Source organism: Rattus rattus, chromosome X (genome assembly GCF_011064425.1).
Source record: "Rattus rattus isolate New Zealand chromosome X, Rrattus_CSIRO_v1, whole genome shotgun sequence".
In the NCBI taxonomy this organism is placed as follows: Eukaryota; Metazoa; Chordata; class Mammalia; order Rodentia; family Muridae; genus Rattus; species Rattus rattus.
This window is the reverse complement of record NC_046172.1, coordinates 133,429-140,580: the sequence shown is the minus strand read 5'-3', so window position 1 is coordinate 140,580 and position 7,152 is coordinate 133,429.

Below are 7,152 nucleotides of genomic sequence, written 5' to 3'. Positions count from 1 at the left end.
GATATTGCATACGGCCTCTGCACCCGAGAGGAGGGCTCCAGGAGCAGAGATCCACCAAGCGCCTGGAGACACCTGCACCTGAAGGACCGACTGATAAACAGTTCTCTGCACCCAAATCCTGGTGGGGAGGGAGAGCTAAACCTCAGAGAGAGGCGGTGGACACGCCTGGGAAACCAGAAGAGACTGCACGCTGCACACAGCATCAATGACCCCAGGAGGAAAACAAAGCTATCTGAACCCGGGCATCGAACCTCCCGAAGGGGGGCAAGAGATCTTCCTATTGAGGTCATGGGAGAGCCTAGAACACCCCACTGAAAGCAAAACTCCAGCCTGGGGGACCACAGGTAAGACAAAACTTTTCTATTGGTAAACGACTTGCTCTGGTGAACTCAAGACACAGGCTCACAGAACAGCTGAAGACCTGTAGAGAAGAAAAACTATACCGAAAGGCAGAACACTGTCCCTACAACTGGCTGAAAGAAACAGGAAAAAGGTCTAAGCACTTGGAAACACAGGCTTATAAGACAGCTCCCAGGCCACCGTCAGAAATAGCAGAACAAAAGTAACACTAGAGATAATCTGATGGCGCAGAGGCAAGAGGGAACCCAAGCTAAATAGAAACCAAAGACTACATGGCATCATCGGAGCCCACCTCCTACCAAAGCAAAATGGAATATCCAAAACAAACACCAGAAAAGCAAGATCTAGTTTCAAAATCATATTTGATCATGAGATGTTGGAGGACTTCAAGAAAGACATGAAGAAACTCCTTAGAGAAACACAGGAAAACATAAATAAAGAAGTAAAAGCCTACGGAGAGGAACCGCAAAAATTACAAAAAGAATTCCAGGAAAATATAAATAAACAAGTAGAAGCCCATAGAGAGGAGTCACAAAAATCCCTAAAAGAATTCCAGGAAAACATAAATAAACAAGTAGAAGCCCATAGAGAGGAGTCACAAAAATCCCTGAAAGAATTCCAGGAAAACACAATCAAACAGTTGAAGGAATTAAAAATGGAAATAGAAGCAATCAAGAAAGAACACATGGAAACAACCCTGGATATAGAAAACCAAAAGAAGAGACAAGGAGCTGTAGATACAAGCTTCACCAAACAGAATACAAGAGAGATGAAGAGAGAATCAGGAGTAGAAGATTCCATAGAAATCATTGACCAACTGTCAAAGAAATAAAGGAAAAAGCTACCGGTCCAAAACATACAGGAAATCCAGGACTCACCGAGAAGATTTCAACCTAAGGATAATAGGTATAGAAGAGAGTGAAGACTCCCAGCTCAAAGGACCAGTAAATATCTTCAACAAAATCATAGAAGAAAACTTCCCTAACCTAAAAAAAGAGATACCCATAGGCATACAAGAAGCCCACAGAACTCCAAATAGATTGGACCAGAAAAGAAACACCTCCTGTCACATAATAGTCAAAACATCAAACGCACAAAATAAAGAAAGAATATTAAAAGCAGTAAGGGAAAAAGGTCAAGTAACATATAAAGGCAGACCTATCAGAATTACACCAGACTTTTCGCCAGAAACTATGAAGGCCAGAAGATCCTGGACTGATGTCATACAGACCCTAAGAGAACACAAATGCCAGCCCAGGTTACTGTATCCTGTAAAACCTCTTAATCAACACAATATAGATGGAGAAACCAAGATATTCCAAGGACAAAAACCAAATTTATACAATATCTTTCTACAAACCAGCACTACAAAAGGATATTAAATGGTCAGAAGCCTAAACATAAGGAGGCAAGTTTATACCTTAGAAGAACCAAGAAACTAATCGCCTTGGCAACAAAAACAAAGAGAAGAAAAGCACACAAACATAACCTCACATCCAAATATGAATACAACAGGAAGCAATAATCACTATTCCTTAATATCTCTCAACATCAATGGCCTCAACTCCCCAATAAAAAGACATAGATTAACAAACTGGATACGCAACGAGGACCCTGCATTCTGCTGCTTACAGAAACACACTCAGAGACAAAGACAGACACTACCTAGAATGAAAAGGCCGGAAAAACAACTTTCAGGCAAATGGGTCAGAAGCAAGCTGAGAGTCATCTCCTAATATCAGATAAAATCAATTTTCAACTAAAAGTCATCAAAAAAGATAAGGAAGGACACTTCACATTCATCAAAGGAAAAATCCACCAAGATGAACTCTCAATCCTAAATATCTATGCCCCAAATACAAGGGCACCTACATACGTAAAAGAAACCTAGCTAAAGCTCAAAACACACATTACACCTCACACAATAATAGTAGGAGATTTCAACACCCCGCTCTCATCAATGGACAGATCATGGAAACAGAAATTAAACAGAGACGTAGACAGACTAAGAGAAGTCATGAGCCAAATGGACTTAACAGATATTTATAGAACATTCTATCCTAAAGCAAAAGGATATACCTCTTTTCTCAGCTCCTCATGGTACTTTCTCCAAAATTGACCATATAATTGTCAAAAATGGGCCCCAACAGGTACAGAAAGATAGAAATAATCCCATGCATGCTATCAGACCACCACGGCCTAAAGCTGGTCTTCAATAACAATAAGGGAAGAATGCCCACATATACGTGGAAATTGAACAATGCTCTACTCAATGATAACCTGGTCAAGGAAGAAATAAAGAAAGAAATTAAAGACTTTTTTTAGAATTTAATGAAAATGAAGATACAACATACCCAAACTTATGGGACACAATGAAAGCTGTGCTAAGAGGAAAACTCATAGCGCTGAGTGCCTGCAGAAAGAAACAGGAAAGAGCATATGTCAGCAGTTTGACAGCACACCTAAAAGCTCTAGAACAAAAAGAAGCAAATACACCCAGGAGGAGTAGAAGGCAGGAAATAATCAAACTCAGAGCCGAAATCAACCAAGTAGAAACAAAAAGGACCATAGAAAGAATCAACAGAACCAAAAGTTGGTTTTTTGAGAAAAATCAACAAGATAGATAAACCCTAGCCAGATTCAACAAGAGGACACTTGAGAGAGTGTGTCCAAATTAACAAAAATCAGAAATGAAAAGGAGACATAACTACAGATTCAGAGAGGAAATTCAAAAAATCATCAGATCTTACTATAAAAGCCTATATTCAAGGTAAAATCTTGAAAAATCTACAGGAAAATGGACAATTTCCTAGACAGATACCAGGTACCCAAGTTAAATCAGGAACAGATAAACCAGTTAAACAACCCCATAACTCCTAAGGAAATAGAAGCAGTCATTAAAGGTCTCCCAACCAAAAAGAGCCCAGGGCCTTACGGGTTTAGTGCAGAATTCTATCAGACCTTCATAGAAGACTCCTGCACACCAATATTATCCAAACTATTCCACAAAATTGAAACAGATGGAGCACACCAATTCCTTCTATGAAGCCACAATTACTCTTATACCTAAACCACACAAAGACCCAACAAAGAAAGAGAACTTCAGACCATTTCTCATGAATATCGATGCAAAAATACTAATAAAATTTGGCAAACCGAATCCAAGAGCACATCAAAACAATCATCCACCATGATCAAGTAGGCTTCATCCCAGGCATGCAGGGATGGTTTAATATACGGAAAAACCATCAACGTGATCCATTATATAAACAAACTGAAAGAACAAAACCACATGATCATTTCATTAGATGCTGAGAAAGCATTTGACAAAATTCAACACCCCTTCATGATAAAAGTCCTGGAAAGAATAGGAATTCAAGGCCCATACCTAAACATAGTAAAAGCCATATACAGCAAACCAGTTGCTAACATTAAACTAAATGGAGAGAAACTTGAAGCAATCCCACTAAAATCAGGGACTAGACAAGGCTGCCCACTCTCTCCCTACTTATTCAATATAGTTCTTGAAGTTCTAGCCAGAGCAATAAGACAACAAAAGGAGGTCAAGGGGATACAGATCGGAAAAGAAGAAGTCAAAATATCACTATTTGCAGATGATATGATAGTATATGTAAGTGATCCCAAAAATTCCACCAGAGAACTACTAAAGCTGATAAACAACTTCAGCAAAGTGGCTGGGTAAAATTAACTCAAATAAATCAGTAGCCTTCCTCTACACAAAAGAGAAACAATTTGCCGAGAAAGAAATTAGGGAAATGACACCTTCATAATAGATCCAAATAATATAAAGATTTCGGGTGACTTTAACCAAGCAAGGGAAAGATTCTGGTACAATAAGAATTTCAAGATGAAGAAAAAATTGAAGAAGACAGAAGATGGAAAGATCTCCCATGCTCATGGATTGGCAGGATTAATATAGTAAAATGGCCATTCTACAAAAAAGGTATCTACAGATTCAATGCAATCCCCATCAAAATACCAATATTCTTCAAAGAGTTAGACAGAACAATTTGCAAATTCATCTGAATAATAAAAACCCAGGATAGCCAAACATCCTCAACAATAAAAGGAGGGGAATCATCATCCCAGTGATATTAAACAATGAAAACTGCAGTATTGGTACAGAGACAGACAGATAGACCAATGGAACAGAATTGAAGACCCAGAAATGAACCCACACACTATGGGCACTTGATTTTTGACAAAGGAGCCAAAAACCATCCAATGGAAAAAAGATAGCATTTTCAGCAAATGGTGCTGGTTCAACTGGAGGTCAACATGTAGAAGAATGCAGATCGATCCATGCTTATCACCCCTGTACAAAGCTTAAGTCCAAAGTGGATCAAGGACCTCCACATCAAACCAGACACCTCAAAACTAATAGAAGAAAAACTAGGGAAGCATCTGGCACACATGGGCACTGGAAAAAATTTCCTGAACAAAACACCAAATGCTTATGCTCTAAGATCAAGAATCACAAATGATCTCATAAACTGCAAAGCTTGTAAGGCAAAGGACACTGTATAGGACAAACGGGCAAACCAACCGATTGGGAAAAGATCTTTACCAATCCTACAACAGATAGAGGGCTTATATCCAAAATATACAAAGAACTGAAGAAGTTAGACCGCAGGGAGACAAATAACCCTATTAAAAAATGGGGTTCAGAGCTAAACAGAGAATTCACAGCTGAGGAATGCCGAATGGCTGAGAAACACCTAAAGAAATGTTCAACATCGTTAGTCATAAGGGAAATGCAAATCAAAACAACCCTGAGATTTCACCTCACACCAGTGAGAATGGCTAAGATCAAAAACTCAGGTGACAGCAAATGCTGGCGAGGATGTGGAGAAAGGGGAACACTCCTCCATTGTTGGTGGGGTTGCAGACTGTACAACCATTCTGGAAATCAGTCTGGAGGTTCCTCAGAAAATTGGACATTGAACTGCCTGATGATCCAGCTATACCTCCTGGGCATATACCCAAAGATGCCCCCAACATATAAAAAAGACATCGGTTCTACTATGTTCATCGCAGCCTTATTTATAATAGCCAGAAGCTGGAAAGAACCCAGATGCCCTTCAACAGAGGAATGGATACAGAAAAATGGGTACATCTACACAATGGAATATTACTCAGCTATCAAAAAAAATGACCTTAGTGAAATTGTAGGCAAATGGTTGAACTGGAAATATCATCCTGTGTGAGCTAACCTAATCACAGAAAGACATACATGGTAAGGTAATTATTGATAAGTGCGGTTATTAGCCCAAATGCTTGAATTACCCTAGATGCCTCAGAACAAATGAAACTCAAGACGGATGATCAAAATGTGAATGCAGATCGCTCCTGAGAGACACAGCCAGAATACAGCAAATACAGAGGCGTATGCCAGCAGGAAACCACTGAACTGAGAACAGGACCCCTGTTGAAGGAATCAGAGAAAGAAAGCTTGAAGAGGACCCCATATATGTACAGAATGGAGCCCAGGACCAAGACCCCAAATGACTATACATGGAATGGCCAACCAACCAGGGTGCCTAGGACTAAGCCATATCCTATGGAGTAAGGGTCAAACAGCCTCATCCCAGTAAGAGCACCAGTGGAAGGGGAAGCCCTGGGTCCCTAAGACTGAACCCCAGTGAACTAGACTGTTGGGGAGAGGGCAGCAATGGGGGGTTGGGAGGGGGAACACCCCATATGAAGGGGAGGAGGGGCGTTTGCCCGAAACCGGAAAGGAATAACATCTAAATGTATATAAGAAATACCAAGTTAATAAAAAAAAAAAAAAAAAAAAAAAAAAGAAAAAAGTAACTTATTTACAATTGGTGCTCTGATGTATAATCATTACAATGGCAACATCAAATGATTTGATTTTAATGAAAGTGAAGGCACTGTGTTAAAGTGAAACCTGGCCTATACTGGTTTTCAGCAATTCTTAGTCAATATCCATTGAATTTCTGTGTCTTTATGAAGAAGTAACAGCTAGAACACCAAACTCCTACAGGTCACCTTCTTCTGTCCACATCTGCTGTTGCAGTATAAACCATCAAAGTGCTCTGAAGTAATACTTTTTCCTACTCCACATTTGGACTTCCTCCATATGAAACAAAGGAGAAAAAAAAACCAATGGAAGTTTCCTAGAACTTGGACTAAAATCAAGATTAGAGTCAACTCCTCTACTAGGCTGTAGTTACAATAAATTTCCAGAGCTCCAGTGGGTTAGTGCTGTAGGAGGAGAAAAATACTTTGCAGAATAGTTCCAAGTTCTCTTCTTCATCTGTTCTGATCAGGTCCTTCACCTGCGCACAAAACACCATGTTTTACATGATCCAGAGAACCAAGGAATTCTCTAAGACTATCGGTATTTATAGGGACTCTGTCTAAACACCCTTAAGTGGAAGGTGCTATTGCTTCCAAATGCAGTTGTTATTACTATACGTGAATATTTACTAGAAACATCTTAGTGATTGAGCAAGCTGATTAACTATGAAACTTTCTGTGTGTTTAAATTTGATCTGGGCCAATACTTCCTAAATACTCCAGAGATTGATTTGTGTTGCATATAGAGAACATTTTAGTTGATTACCAGACCTTGATATTTACATTTTCTTATTCATATCTATTTATCTATATTCTTCCATTTAGCATTTGTTGTATAAGCTAGTCAGGACGGGAAGACATAAAGACTATAAAAGTAGAAACTTAGCAGTTAATTACCAAGTGTTTTGGAAAACATTTTATGCAAAAATGAACTCAGCTGTACAAATC